The sequence below is a fragment of the Urocitellus parryii genome, chromosome Y (genome assembly GCF_045843805.1).
Source record: "Urocitellus parryii isolate mUroPar1 chromosome Y, mUroPar1.hap1, whole genome shotgun sequence".
NCBI lineage: Eukaryota > Metazoa > Chordata > Mammalia > Rodentia > Sciuridae > Urocitellus > Urocitellus parryii.
Window position 1 is genome coordinate 9,206,572 of NC_135548.1, and position 15,993 is coordinate 9,222,564.

The 15,993-nt window shown below is 47.0% G+C and overlaps 1 pseudogene; it reads left to right on the top strand.

Moving 5' to 3' along the window:
* The first annotated feature begins 1,850 nt into the window (after window positions 1–1,850).
* LOC144251069 (protein transport protein Sec61 subunit alpha-like) lies at window positions 1,851–12,599 on the top strand (annotated as a pseudogene).
* The last annotated feature ends 3,394 nt before the right edge of the window (window positions 12,600–15,993 follow it).

The following is a 15,993-nucleotide window of genomic DNA, read 5'->3' on the forward strand; positions in this document are numbered from 1 at the left end:
AGTTTCTTTCAGAAACTAGCAAGATAACTAATACATGTACAAAACCTAGCTGTTGTGGCAATGCCTTACATGAGGAAGCTCTTTGCTAGAATCTTATCATCCTCGACGTTGACCTTAGGCACTTAAATTTTGGGGGGAACTCTCTTTCTAGACAACCACAGTGTTTTTCCAAGCTCTGCTGCACCTGAAGCTGTCCACTTAATAGTAACTTTAAATAATGGACTTACTTGAGAGCCACACAAATCTCCTAACATTGCACATTGCAACCTTAGTAGGTAACTATGGAAGAAGCTGCATAATGTTGCTAAATCTGTAGCCTAATGGCACAATGAACAATAATATACTACTGATGCCAGTGACCTAATGTAACCTACTACTATAAGTAAAGCTGGCAGCTTGGACAAGGAGTCTTTCTGCCATCTGTCATTCTTCCTCTGCATCTTGCTTCTGTCTATTCTTCTTTCTTTACACAGGATTTTAAGTACACTGCAGAGCAGATGGACTTAACAGAACTTTCCAACAAAAACCAAAAGAAGACCAATTCTTTGCAACAGTACCAACAACATTCTCCAGAATAGACAATATGTTAAGTCATAAAACAAACCTTAACAAATTCTAGAAGCTAAAAATCATTTCAAATAACTTTTTTTCTGAACACAATATAATAAATCTGGAAACATACAACAGGAATAACTTCAGAAACATCCTGTATGTCTGCAAATGTAACAACAGACTCTCAAATATCCAAGAGTCGATGAATAAATAGAATGGAAATTTTAAAAAATTCTTCAGAAAAATGATGATAGAAACACAAAATAAAAAACCCAGTAGCATAGATCAGAGGCAATTTTAAGAAGATTAGATCAAAACATACCTACATCAAAAAAGAAAACAACCAAAACATCCACTTCAAGGAGGTAGAAAATCAAGAACAAGCCAGACCCAAAACTTGTAGAAGAAAAAATACTAAACATCAGAGAAGAGGTAAATAAAATAAAGACTGAAATATTATTTTAAAAATATTAACAACAGAGGGCTGGGGATGTGGCTCAAGCGATAGCATGCTTGGCTGTTGTGCGTGCGGCCTGGGTTTGATCCTCAGCACCACCCTTACAAAACAAAGATGTAGTGTCTACCAAAAACTAGGATTGAACTCAGAAGCAACCACTCACTGAGAGATGTCTCCAGCCCTAGATTGTTTTTTATGGAGAGACAGGGTACCATAGAGTGGCTCAGTGCCTTACTTTTGCTGAGGCTGGCTTTGAACTTGCCTTCCTCTTGCCTTACCCTGAAGAACTAAACTGTTTATGTCAATGGTTAAGAGCACAGCTTTGCCATTGTACTAACTTAAGCAGTGGGAAAATCATGATGCTGTATTATATGAGCATTCCCAGTCATGACATCTTCGAACATTTTTGCATTGGCTTTGTCCCAGAGAGCATGAGGCTCACCTTTCAGGACTCTGCTTGGTACATGGTTTGGTTTCTACTCTTTTTTTGGGGGAGGTTGTCTGCTGGAGACTAAACCCAGAGCATCATGCATGCTAGGCAAGTGCTTCCCCATGGAGCTGTGACCCATCCCTCCTTGGCCTTCCTTGGTGATCAGAGAAAGGGTCTGTGTGACTCTATTTTTATTGACTTACTGGGAAACTATGTGTCCTCTGATTTTGCCTCTTCTGCCCATCCAGATGAAGAAGAAAGTGCAGTGGATGGCCATCCCCCTCTTCATCTTCTTAGTCTGTTGTCAGATCAATCTGGTTTCCTGTGCTGGTGTTGGGGCTGGTGAGAGAGGGGGGACATACATGCCACTCCTTTGGTTTCTGCTTGTTTCCAAATCCTCTACTTGGTATTATGGCCTCATATTCTGCGGACCCTTTTTACTGGATGTGAGGGATTCTGGCCTCCAATAGAGGGAAGCTCAGACTCACTCTGCCTCTTTGCTGCTGGACCAGAACCATTTAGTTGAATGACAGCCTTTCTATGGAGCTCAGAGAATGGGCAACTCCGTGGCCTGGAAAGTCTGCATGTGCCACATTGAAAAGCCTGATCAATGGTGCATTCAGCCTCGGCGACATCATCTTCTTTGGAGTTTGGTTTGAATGCAATACAAAACCTGGAAGAGCAAGATAAGTCTCTGCTTGAAAATTTCTGAAAACTTGAAAAAACTAGAGTGTTTGAAATCCCTGAAAGGAGATGGCGAGTCCACCTAGAACATTCTCTAGAACCTTCCATTGGTTTCTCAGCTTCATCTTATCCACAGGTGAAATATATGGATCAAAACCATGAGCAAGAGTGGACGGTCGACTCTAATAGTCACTAGTGGGTCTGGAAACAATTTTCTTGTATATGTTGATGGTGCTTTTGATAGACACTGTATAAAAATGGGGTTCCAATGAGGTTTCAGTCACTCAGAATCAGAGCTCATCTGAAATTGATGGAAGGGAAGGTTGATTCCCAACTAGATCCAATTGTGCCAGCCCCATCCTGAGACTCAGGAAATGGTTGGAATGTTCTCCAGTTTTATGAACTGATGAAGGACAGGCCTCTCTGACCTCTGTCCAGCCATAATAGATCTGTCCATTGGGATGGGAATGCAGCAGGCTGTTGAGGGACACGTGACTTTCCAAACAGAATGACACGGGGTCTGGTGGGCTTGACAGAGGGATTCAGTTGTGTTTTGATATTTGGTTTTGGGGAGTTATTCTATAATTGCTGCCAGGAAACTGAAGTCCATCCAATGTGGAGAAGGGATCACATGCAATTCTGTAGGTTCATTTTATTAAATGATGTCTTGCATTCTTGAGCTCACAGGGGCTTTGTGGCTGTGCATTTCCTTAGGCACACTCATGGAGCTGGGTATCTCTTCAATGGTCAACTTGGGCCTCATCATGTAGCTCTTGGCTGGCGCCAAGATGATTGAAGTTGGTGACACCTTAAAAGACCAAGCCATCTTCAATGGAGACCAGAAGTGAAAGAAAGATCATGGATACAGTTATGGTGTCTAGTTGAGAATTTGAATTGTCTATAAAATTGGGGGCATTAAAACAGCCCAGTTTGGCCTGTATGCTTGGCCTGCCGACCCTGTAGGTACTCCATGGCCTGTTAGTGAGAGAGCACTTCTGGGAGGTGCTTGGTATGGGGGAAGGCCAGGCAGGGAAAGGGAAGGCAGGAATATCTCAGAGGATGGACTTGAAGGATCAGGGCATGATTTCACCAGCCATGATTTCTGTACCTAATGAAGGAGCTGAAATCTACTTCAGAGCTGTCATAAGAACTCAATCAAAGCCAGATGCTGTGGAGTATGCCTGTAATTACAGCAGCTCTGGAGGCTGAGACAGGAGGATTGCCAGTTGGAGGCCAGTCTCAGCAACTTAGTAAGGCCCTAAGCAACTCAGTGAGACCCTGTCTCTAAACAAAATTAAAAAATGGCTGGGGATGGGACTTGGGGTTAAGCACCTCTGTTCAGTCCTCAGTACCAAAAAAAAAAAAAGAGGATTAAATTAATCACTCTCACAATGCCTAGTACATGGTAGTTATTTAGCAAGTGCTATTTTTCTTCTGTATTTAAAATGATTTAATGAACGGAAAGGTGATCCTCTCAGTACAGCTCTGCTGTTGATTGTTCTTTGATGTGGAAGAAATTTAGATAATAGTTCTGGAGTTTCAGTTTCTCCATGTTGTTAAACTAGGTTAAGAGTATTGGCTGTATCAAATGATAGGCAGCCCCAATAATGGGGACCAGCCTCAGAATCAGCCAAGCCTAGCTTCTGTTAACTGGAATGTGTTATTTAGAAAACAATATTTACAATTTTCTACTCTGCCATCTTCCATACAGCATGCCTTAGAGATCTTAAGTTAGTAGGTTAAATAATTCAGTGAGAAATCCATCTAACTTAAATTTGTGAGTTTCAGACACAAATCGAGATTTTAGAATATATTTATGTATTAATGCATTAATCATTAATGAATTAAGTAATGCATTATTAAATATTAAGTAATGAATTTATTATTCAATGCCTTAAATCGATGCATTATCTTTCTAAAGCTCTAATTAGTTGTTTTCTTTTTTTAAAATTTTTATTTTGGACACTTTAAAATTTACTTGGCTTAGTGTAGTGGTGCATGCCTCTAATTCCAGCAGTTTGGGAGGCTGAGGCAGGAGGATTGTGAGTTCAAAGCCAGCCTCAGCAACAGCAAGGCCCTAAGCAGCTCGGTGAGACCCTGGCTCTAAATAAAATACAAAATAGGGCTGGGGATGGGGCTCAGTGGTTGAATGCCCCTGAGTTCAATCCCCAGTACCAAAGCAAAACAAACAAACAAAAAATTTGCATTATTTTTCTAAAGCCCAAATTGGGTGTTTTATCCCTTTGTTTTTAATATTAATTTTTTGCAGACCTGAAAATGGAACTCAGTTCCTCTACCACTGAGCTCCAGAAGTTTTCTCCTTACCCTTGACAATTTTTAAAAATGTTTTTCCATCTTAAGAATTCCCGATCATTTTTTTTTAAATAATTTAGGATGACTGGGCCTACCATGTGCAAGGCCCTAGGTTCAATCCATAAAGCCACAAAAAAGATGAAATGTGCTTTCACTAGAAAGCCTCTGAGTTCTCATGTGCTTTGATGTATGACAGTGGGACACTACTCACCAAGGTTCCCGGGGGCAGTGTCAGTATTTGTCATCTGTGTTCCTGCCACACTCTGCTCAGGGTTTCCTTGGGACCCTAGTGTTTGGCATCATCGTCACCATTGGCCAGTCCATCGTGGATGTGATGACAGGCATGGACAGGGACCCCTCAGAGATGGGCGCTGGGATCTGCCTTCTGATCACCTCAGGTGAACCCCCAATCTCACCCCGCTTCCTGAGTGACTCCATCGTCCCTGTTCCTCCTCAGCAGTACTCAGCCAGAGCTGGGGCCAGGCCAGGCTCAGGGCTGGGCTCAAGGCTAAACACTGGCCTGAGCAGGGTAAGGCCCTGGGTTGGAAGCTGGTCACTGCCCCCCCCAAAATCAATCAAATAAAGACACTGCACCCATCTACAACGAGAATTATTGAAATCAATAAAGGCATGCTTTCCACCTGCTAACCCCAAAACAATTAAAAACAAAAAAAAATTGGGGCTGGGGCTCAGTGGTAGAGGCTCACCTGGCATATGCGAGGACTTGGGCTCCATCCTCAGCACCCCATAAAAATTTAAAAAAGTGTTGTGTCCACCTCCAACTAAAAAATAGATTAAAAAAAAATAATAGAGAATCGAAAGACCCGGCTTTGGCTTCTGAATTCCCATGAGGCAGATTGAGAAGTGTCTCTTATTTAGCCTTCATAGCAGAGAGCCCTGTCATTGAAGATGGAAAGAACCAGGGCTTTGGGGCCAGTAATGCAGAGTCTACTTTTATTAATTAATTTAATTCTGCAGTTCTTTGTGGTGGGCTTGATCATCCTCCATTTGGATGAGTTTCATTATAAAGGTAATGGCCTGGGCTCTGGCTTCTCCCTCTCCATCTCAATTAACATCTGTGAAACCATTTTGGGGAAGGCCTTCAACCCCACCACCATCAACACCGACCAAGGTAAGGGCCCTGCCTCCCATTGGGCACCTCTGCAGGAAGTGTTCATGCATGCAGAGCATTCCTCTGGGGGAAAATGTCTGTTTCAGAAACATTTCTTCTGAATTTTCAGTGTGCAAAGTTTAAAAATATAGCTGAGTGCAGAGGCTCAAGCCTGTCATCCCACCAGTTCAGGAGGCTGAGGCAGGAGGATCACAAGTTGGAGACCAGCCTCAGCAACTTAGTGAGGCCCTAAGAAACTCAGTGAGACCCTATCTCTAAATAAAATATAAAAATGGCTGGGGACAGGGCTGAGAGGTTAAGTGGTCCTGAGTTAATCCCTAGTACCAAATAATAATAATAATAATAATAATAATAATAATAATAATAATAATAATAATAACAACAACACTTATATTCAAAATGATATCGAAAATTTCACATCTTATAAAAATATTTCAAGGACAGTTAACATGCCATAGAGTAATCCTGCCTCATATTTCCTAGCAGAAACCTGCACAGCAAAGACAAAGAAGTGTTGATTTTAGCCAATTGTCTTCTGGTGGACATTTCAGTCCTTTCTCAGTCACAGTTAGCATTGAAGTGAATATCCTTGTGAAATCATCATCATATATTTTAGCAGTTGTTCTTAGCAAATAAGATTCGAAAAATGAAATTGCTACACCAAACCACTTGTTCAGGCGATGAGCAATTAGTTCGATGATTACAAGTTGAAAGTCAGCCTTGGCATATAAGTGAGACCCTGTCTCAAAAAGGGCTGGGGTAGAATGACTGTTCCTGGGTTCAATCCGGTGCAGTATTGCCAATTTGGGGTGGAAGGCCCTGGGGATTGAACTCAGGGACAGTTAACCCCTGAGCCCTGTCTCCAACCCTCTTTTGTATTTTATTCAGAGATAGGGTCTCGCTGAGTTGCTTAGAGACCCAATTTGGTTGAGGTTAGCCTCCAATTTTCAATACTCCTTCCTTAGCCTCCAGAGCCACTGGGATTACAGTCAGGCACCATGACACCTGGCTTACAAATCTTAATAAAATAAAAATTTCAAAACATGTGAGACTTCATAGGAGAGGGAAATTGACTTTTTTTTTTCTTTCTTTTTCTTTTGGCCTCTGATCCCTGAATCTGTTATTTGCTGGGAAGTCTCTCATGGAAAATATTTGTGTGCATTTTCATGTTTTCTTGGAATTGACTGTGGAGCTGGTTCTCGGCCTCCAGTGCCACATCATCAAATTGAGGAAACTGTAGATAGTCCCTGCAGGGTTCCTGAGAGATCCCATGGGAAAGATTGGACCTCAGGAAGGAGGGTCAGGGAAACTTTCAGAGGAGTAGGCAAAGTGACACCAGACTCTTCCTAGAATTTCAGAAAATTTAAGGTGAATTGAGGATCTTGGGGTGCAAAGCTGCTGTGCCCCAGCCGTGGATGTGGGGGTAAAAGCTGGGTAGGAGTCTAGGAGTCTGCCAAGACCTCCTCACTTTAGGGGGCCTGCCTTGAAAAGGAGTGGGAACAGTGGTGGTCACAGGGGGCCAGTCAGAGAAGGCTTGGGCCACGGAAGTCAGCCAGAGGATCACTTTGTTCTGGAGCAGGGTGGTGAGTGAGGGGACAGTTTTGGAAGGAATGATTTGCTGTCCCTGGCAGACAGGCTGAGAAAATAGCTGGCAAGTTGGCACAGCCATCCAGCCTGAGCCAGCCAGTGTGACATCAGGGTGAGGGCCTTAGGACTTAGCGAGAGATGAAGGCAACAGACAACCGAGACATGGAGGTGGCTGCCCTTGGCCACCTCTGGGACCTGGCTGGGGCAGAAGGGCTACCTGGGGGGCTTTGAGTGGTACTGTAAGGAGACAAAATGGTGGAGACATGGGGACACTCCCAGGATGGGCAAGAAGAGGGTGGAGCAGGGACAAGTAGCTTGCAGCTGGAAGGGTCTCCTGTTACCAGGAGCGCCACCATGGCTCAGCTTGCGACCTGGAAAGTGGGGTGTGGAAGGAGCCCTAGGGTGGAGAACGCAGTTGGTCATTCTTCCCTGAGGTGGGGGACAGTCCAGGCTTGGAGGGAGGTAGACAGTACAGACATCACATGGCTCTTGCTCCCAGGTGACACTAGTATATCAAACAACCCAGTTCCCAGAGATAAGGGTGTAGTGATTTTCCAGAAATGACCATATTAAACATTCAGAAAGCTCATAAGGCCCTCACCCTGCCATTGTTGTCACCCACCTTTCATTCCAGACACTGTCAGGAAGGTGCTGTTAAGCACCAGGCACTTCTGTGGGTGCTAAGAATACAAAGGGATATAACGTAAGACTTATGAGCATCAGTGTCATCCCAGGCCCCCGGGTCAGAGTAGAGCAGAGAAGGAAGACGGGGTAACTGGGGAAGAGTGTTACGGGTCCATCTAGAGAACCTGGCAGATGCAAAGGTCCTGGGGCAGAGATGAGCTGGTGTGTTGAGAGACGGCGCGTGGCTTAGCTCAGCAAGCGAGGGGAGTTCAGAGAGGTCACTGGTGGCAAGAGGAGCCAGGACAAGTCCCTGCTTTCTCCCCCTGGGATTGCTGAACTTCCTCCTTTACAAAATGCTCAAACTTTCATGTCTCCAGATTCTCAATCACAGGGACATCAGCTGTTGTCCCACACAGCGAGGTGGCAGTGAGACCGTCTGTCAGAAGACCACCACGAGGATACCAGGGGGGCAGGGAAAGCTAGGACAGCGTTTCTGTCACAGATATCCTGTCTATGTGGTCTACAGGACAGATGGCCCATCTGAGTGGCCATCCAGAAGGTGATGCAAGTCCTGCTGTCCCAACTCTGGGGTGACAGGAAAATGCAGTCCCAGGGAGAGACTGGGACGTTTGAGTCCCCAGCCATTAGCCACTCTGCCCACAAATGCCACATCTAGGGAAGCACCAACCTGGCAGCAGGGGCCATGGTGACAGTGTTTCCCACTGTGCTTTTGTCCTAAAGTCAGTCTCACGCCATTTCTGAAGTGCTCAGACCTTGGCGCCCTGTGCTGCAGTGTCCCTGGCTGGTCTGTTGCCTATTCCTCAGGCCAGGCACTTTTCTGCCTGTTTTTGAGGCTGAGGCAGGAGCATCTCAACTTGGAGGCCACCCTTAGCTACAGCAAGGCCTCAGCAACTCAGCAAGACACTGTCTGTGAGTGAAATACAAATAGGCTGGGGGTGGGGTTCAGTGGCTGAGGGCCCCTGGCTACCAAAAAAATCCAGACCATGACCCCATGACTGTGGGTGCCATGAGTCTCCTGGCTGAGTCTCCTGGCTGATTCTGTTCTCCTGCCTCTGCTTTGGCCAGGAGGAGGCCCAAGACCCAGGGGAGTCCAGCCCCTTGTTCTTCCCTTCACTTTTGTGTCCTCCTCTGCCAATGGGCATGGAATTGGAGGGTGCCATCATTGCACTGTTCCATCTCTGGGCCACGCACACAAAGACTGAGCCCTTAGAGAGGCTTTCTCCTGCCAGAATCTCCCCGACCTCATGAACCTCATCGCCTCCATCTTTGTCTTTGCTGTGGTCATCCATTTCCAGGTGAGTCCAGCGTGAGCACAGGAAGTCTGCATTTCTTTTTCTTTATTTTTTGGTACTACGGATGGAACCCACAGGCACTTAACCCCTGAGCCCCATCCCCAGCCCTTTTTATATTTTATTTAGAGACATAGTCTCACTAAGTTGCTGAGGCTGGCCTCCAATTTGCAGTACTCCTGCCTCAGCCTCCAGAGCTGCTGGTGATGACAGGCCTGTACCACTGTCTCTGGCTTCAGTATAATTGCTTTTTCTTTTTTTCTTTTTTTTCCTTTAGATACAAATAGCCATAGAGTGGACATTAGTACCTTTGAAACTAGTTTTTCTGCATGTGCCCCAAGCACTGTGGGAGTGAAGAAAGGGGCAGGTGCTCTCCAGCACTGTCAGAAGTCGGTCCCCAAAGCTGGTGCCAACTCTTGTGCCTCTGAACCATAGGGGGAAGCGAGGCAGTGAAGGGCGCCCTGTTCTTTGTTCTCAGGGCCTCCGGGTTGACCTGCCCATCAAGACTGTGCACTACTAGGGCCAGTACCACACCTACCCAATTGAGCTCTTCTTTATCTCCAAGTCCCGATCATCCTGCAGTCCACCCTGGTCCCCACCTCTACATCATCTCCCAGATTCTGTTGGGCCACTTCAGCAGGCACCTACTCGTCAGCCTGTTGGGCACCTGGTCTGTCAGTCAGATGTTCCTGGGGAGCCTCTCCTGGCCACAGAGTGGGTGGCGCTGCTCAGCATCTGTGCATCTTGCTCCTGACCAAGTGTCTCACCCACAGTTCTCTTCCCCTGTGTCCTTTCCCAAATTCTGTGCAGGACATTTTTTGTAACAGGGACTGAACCCAGGGGCCCTTTACCCCTGAGCCCTGTTCCACCCCCATTTAGAGCCAGGGTCTCACTGAGCTGCTTAGGGCCTTTCTAAGTGGCCGAGGCTGGCCTCCAGCTTGCCATCCTCCTGCCTCAGCCTCCTGAGATTGGGGTTACAGGTGTGTGTCACTGTGCCCGGGTGAAATCACAGTTTTGATCTGCTCTGGGTTCATCTCGAAGCTCAGGTTCAGTAGACGCAGCATGCCAGACCTTCTGTTCCTTCTTCCCAGGACATGTCTTCTGGAATCCCCACCCCCACCTACCCAGTTGGTGACTTGTGTTACTACCTGTCTCTGCTGGAGTCCTTTGGCTCCGTGTTGGAGGACCCTGTCCATGCGGTAGTGTACCTCATGTTCATGGTGGGCTCCTGCACCTTGTTCTCTGAGACCTGGGTCGAGGTCTCTGGCTCCTCTGCCAAGGACACAAGAATGAACGGAGGTTCTTAACATGTCACTCGGCTTGTTGCTTTGTCACAGTGGTGGTTTGTGAAATTCAGATGGGCCACCAACCTTGGTGAGACAGTTCAGAGCACTAAGGACAGATGGACAAAGCTCAGCCATCAGCAGCAGGTCTGAGAACCTGAAGCCAGAGTGGAAAATCACACCTTGTCTGGTCTTCTCCTTATGGCACCTTGTTGGTCCAGGGACACTTATCACCTGAGCCACCTCCCAGCACTTATTATATTTCATATGTAGACAGGATCTCGCTAAGTTGCTTAGGGCCTTGTTAAGTGGCTGAGGCTAGCCTCCAACTTGCAATCCTCCTAGCTCAGCCTCCCAAGTTGCTAGAATGACAGGGGTACACCCCCAGCCCTTAGGGCATTTTTAACATCCATGTAAAGATGTAGACCTGCATAAAGAGCCCTTTAAGTTTCCAGCAGCTCGAGACTTTTCCCTCCGAACCCACATCTGAGCCCATCCTCTGCTCTGGGCATCATGCAGGTGGCCAAGCAGCTGAAGGAGCAGCAGAGGGTGATGCGGGGCCACCGGGAGACGTCCATGGTGCATGAGCTCAACCAGCGAGTGCAGTACCCACCCCCAGTCCGGAGGTGTGGCTCCAGGCCTCGAGCACCAGTGGGCCTCGTGGTCTCCAGTGTTCATGGGTCTCATTCATGCATCATAGGGTAGGCAAGGTTCCTGTGTTATTGGATATTCATGAATCTGCTAAGTGCTGGATGCTGGGGACATGGAAAAAGATGCCTGCTGCCCTCAATAGGGAGCCAGGAGCCCCCAGCCTGGCTACCCAGCATGGGGCTCTGTAGGGAAGGTTCTGGTAGCAGGGGACCATCATCTCTGCTCCTGCTGGTGGGATGATGCCCTAGGCATCAAGGAGCTGGTGACTAGGCTCTGAGCACAGAGTGGGGCTCCAGATAGACCTGAGCTGAAAGGCTGGGCTCTTTGGGGCATGCCTGGAGGCCAAGGTAGGAGAATGGCAAGGTGAAGGCCAACCTCAGTAACTTAGTGAGGCCCTAAGTAACTCAGTGAGACACTGTCTTTAAATAAAATACAAAAAAGGGCTGAGGACAGGGCTCAGGGGTGGAGGACCTCTGGGTTCAATCCCCAAGACTGAAAAAAGACAGATGGTGGTTTTGGCTGAGTGGCCAGCAGAGCCGCAGAGGGCTGGTGGTGTTTGAAGTGGAGAGGTCAGTTTCAGCAAACAAGGACATGACAGAGAGGAGGCCAGAGACCAGCTGGGCCTTGGCCAAGTGGCCTGTGTGGCTGTCGTGTTGGGGTGGAGAAGAGGAAGGGTGGGAGAGGCCCCAGGGTGCAGGTGCCCCGGGGCAGGAGGAGTGCCCTCTGCAGCTGCGCCTTGTCCTGGATTTAGGGCTGCCCCCCGGCCTCCCTGGTGCCCTCTACAATTTTCTTAGCTCTTCCTCTGCCATTCAGCAGCAGCCACAGTGAGAAGGGCTGTGTCTACAAAGTCAGGTGGCAGCCCAGTTCTCCTGTGGGTTCTCATTTGGTGACATTTCCTGAAAGAAGCAACCATTGGAAAAGCCACAGTTGCAAATTCTATGTTGCTTTCGAGTCCATGGTAGGAACAGTGGCCATTTTGAGAGATATCTTCAGCATTTGAGTCTCGTCCCCAGCCCCCAGCCCCCTTACTGAGGACCAAACCTAGGTCACTTGACCCCTAAGCCACGTTTCCAGCCCTTTTTATATTTTATTTTGAGTCAGGGTCCCACTGAGCTGCTTAGGGCCTTGTAAAGTAGCTGAGGCTGGCCTCTACCTTGTGACCCTCCTGCCTCATCCTCCCAAGTTACTGGGGTGATAGTTGTGGACCACTGCATGTGGCAGCCTTTCAGTTTGGACTAGTCACAGTCCCCTAGGATTAGTGGGGCACACAGGAGTGTTAGCAGATGATGCTTCAGGGAGGTGGAGGGGCCTCTTGAGGTTCTGGTCTCAGTCATGGGCAAGCCTGGTGGCCATCTTGGGTGCTCTGTGGTGGCCCGTAGCTGACTGCCTGCCCTCCCCCAAGTACATCCCCATGGCAGCAGCCTCTGGGGGCCTGTGCCTTGGGGCCTCTTGGTCCTGGCTGCCTTCCTGGGTGCCATCGCCTTGGGACGGGGATCCAGTTGGCGTCTCCCAGTCCTTAGAGATCTTTGTCAAGGAGCGGAGCAAGGTGGGCAGCATGGGCACCCTGCAATTTTGAGAGCCAAGAACCAGGAAGGATGCCGGGCAGGGCCTTGGAAGACAGTGGTGGCCGGGGGAAGTGGTGCTGTGGCACGTGGGGATGTCATCGTCTGGCAGACTTCTGCCCCTCATCTCCACCATGGGGTGTCCACCCTCGGTGGGGCTCCTCTCCTCCTTCTGGCTTTGGCAGCTGTAGCTGTGACAGGGATTGGGAGCAGTGCCCCCATTTTCTGTCTGACTTTGGTTTTGGCCTTCCCTCCCTCCCTCAGTGATGTTTGCAGCCACCATAGTGACCCTGGTCCCCACAAAGGTGGATTTTTGACTCTGGTTGGAAGCACAAAATCTATTTGTGTGGCCTTAGGATTGTCGGGCATCAGCTTGCACCTCTTCTGGGGACATGGACAGAGTCATCAGCATTTCCCCATCATCACCAGAGGTGGCACTCTCTGGGTGCAGACTGTTCCTTGGGGGGCATTGTGTCCTCTGGGCTCAGGATGACACAGCTCCCTGTCCAGCCATGGGTGGCTGCTCTCCCACCAAGTGTCCAGATGGGCCTCTTGCTGGGCAGAGCCAGGACTGCCATCCCTGCCACCTCGTGGCAACCTTGTGGCCTTATTCCTTGCCCCAAAACTTCTGGTAGCTTTGTCCTCGTTCAGAGGAGACCTGGGGTTGCCACCTCCACTCTTGCCTGGCCAGCTCTTTGCCCTCAGGGGACCACCCTGCCACGTCCACTTGTCCAGACTACAGTCAGCCATGGTACATCCTCACTGCACAGCTGCACCTGCGCCTCTGGGAAGGGACATCTTCTGTCTCTCCTGCTGAGAGCCATAGCCAAGTAGGAATGATGCGTGTCATTTTTGGTTAAAAGGTGATGCCAGCAAGCCATTGAGATGATAATGATTGTTAAGATCAGCATTCAATTGGAGATTAGACCCCTGCTGTCTGCCTAGGCCTGCTACTTTGGAGCACTTCCTGGACTCCCAGAGAGTTCCCATTGGTTGGGGAAGTGCAGTAGGAGGGAATTCCGGAGGAGGGATTTTCTGTTGCTGTAGTGTGTCCCGGGAGGAGCCCCATGGCATGGCATTAGTCATATTTCCCGGGAGCATGTGTGGAGTGTGCTGGTGGAGTTCAGAAATAAAGTTTGTTCCTGCTTGAGTGGCTCGTGATTTTGTGCACAGCCAGGCTGCGGCACTCTCCCTATGTTTCTAGAATGTTCTGCGTGCAATTAGGGACCAAATGCAAGTAAGGGGACAGCAAGACACCACCACATTCAGCCTCCACCGCACTCGGAGCCTGGGAGGGGAGGTTCAGGCTCAGGGCCTGAGCTCAGAGTCAGGGGCTAGGTTCCCTGAGAAGATGCTCTGGTGTCTGAGACAGAAAGACAATGATGTCTGTGGTGACAGTTAACCAGTAGACCATGAAGCTGGGGACCTTTCCGGAATTCTCTGAGGCCCCTCTCAGACTCACCTGCAGGCTCCATAGGGAGGGTGCCCCTATTCTGCATGGGCCTAGTCATGGCTTAGTAGAGGTGGCACACTGTCCCCAGTGCCCTAGGACAAGAACCAGAGGGGTCCTGGCCCCAGCCAGGGTCCAGCACCTTCTCCCATGGGGCCTTGTCTAAACCCAGTGCCCAGCAGGGCAGCCCCACCACCAGCCGCCTCCCAGCCCATGGGGGGCCTCCGCCATACGTCTCCTGCTCCTGTCAAAGGGCAGGGCCTCCCAGTCCACCACTGGGGACTTCATGGCCTCTGGCAGGCAGGCCCAGTCCCTAGCTGCCAGGCTGTGGCTGGAGAGCTCCAGACCTCAGAGGAGCTTGCGTTACTGCTGTCCCATGTGGCCTGGGCTTCCAGGTGCCTTAGGTGTGGGATTCGATCCCTAGGCACCATGAGAAATATAAGAAACACAAGATATCACCTTTGAAATATAAAAAACAAATAAGAATCAGAAATGCTAAGCCATTACCATGTAAACTATACCAGAGCTTTTAACATGTAAACTTAGATGTTCTACTCACTCTCATAGTAAGATGTCTTAGACTCAAAGATATTTAATCACTCACTAAAAGTAACTCAGTGAATGCATAACACTTTTTATTCTAAATATTTTACAGAATTTTTCAGTAATACATTGCAAAGTCTCACCTCTCTTCTTTAGAAATAAGAAACAGAGGTTGTTTTAGTCTGTTTTATAATGTTATAGAAAAATACCAGAAACAGTCCAATGTATAAAAAGAGATATAAATGCATAAAAAGTATTTTCTGAGAGGCTGGCAGTGTGGCTCAGTGGTAGAGTGCTCACCTGTCACATGCAAGAATCTGAGTTCAATTCTCAGCACCACATAAAAATGAATAATTAAACAAAATAAAGGTATTGTGTCCAACTACAACTTATAAATAAATAAAAATATTTTTTGAGTACGTAGTTCTGAAGATTTATGTGCACTGTAAGAGAAACTTCTCAGCTCCTGTGACAGCTCCTTCACCTGCATTACACATGGGGTGGCATTATGGTGAGGGCTCATTTGAGAGTCAGAACATAATGAGACAGGAAGTCAGAGAAATTCAGAAAAAAAGATTTGTTCTTTTGTAACAACTGGCTTTAATAAGAACTATGTTGTGCCCCATGAAAGTTACATTAGCCCTTTCCAAGAGCATCTCCCCCAATGATCTAACCACAATTTACTAGATCTCACTACTTAAACATTTCACTGTCTTCCAACTCTCTCCCTTTGAAACTAAGTTCAAAACACATGAGAATTTGGAGGACATACTCAAATCATAATGAAAGTAATACGAGAGAGACAATGGTAAAAATGAGACATAGAATGTAATTTCTTAGTAGTAATAAAGATTCTAGGTACTACAATAAAAAGACCTTAGTAGATTTCTATACACATTATTCACTAGAGAAACAGTACTTACTTCTGAAATCTATATTGCTCTTTTTAAATGAGTCTTGCAGTTTTTTAAAAAAAAAATATCTGAAATAATTATAATGAACTTATTTCTAATTAGCATATATAAAGTGACTGATAAATATTTGTGAAAAGGATGAAGAAATAATAAGAGCATTTATATAATCTGTACAATATGGTATGTGGTATTTCATGATTTTAGCTACAAATTATTGAATATTATAACAATCTTACTATGTGAGTAAGATGTGGGTATGATGAACCAATAATAAATAAAAATTTCATGCTGCATTGTTAGTAATTCTCCAAATTTTTTTCAAAAACAGACACTCTGATGTGTGGTTTCTGTCAACTCATATATTATGAATGAATGAAGCTCAGTAAATGAATAATTGGAACTACATACTTGCTTAGGTGACTATCATTCATTGTTAAAAAACCTTTAGCTATATAAAATTTTAATATGTATGTACCATTGTGATATAATGGAATTTTGATA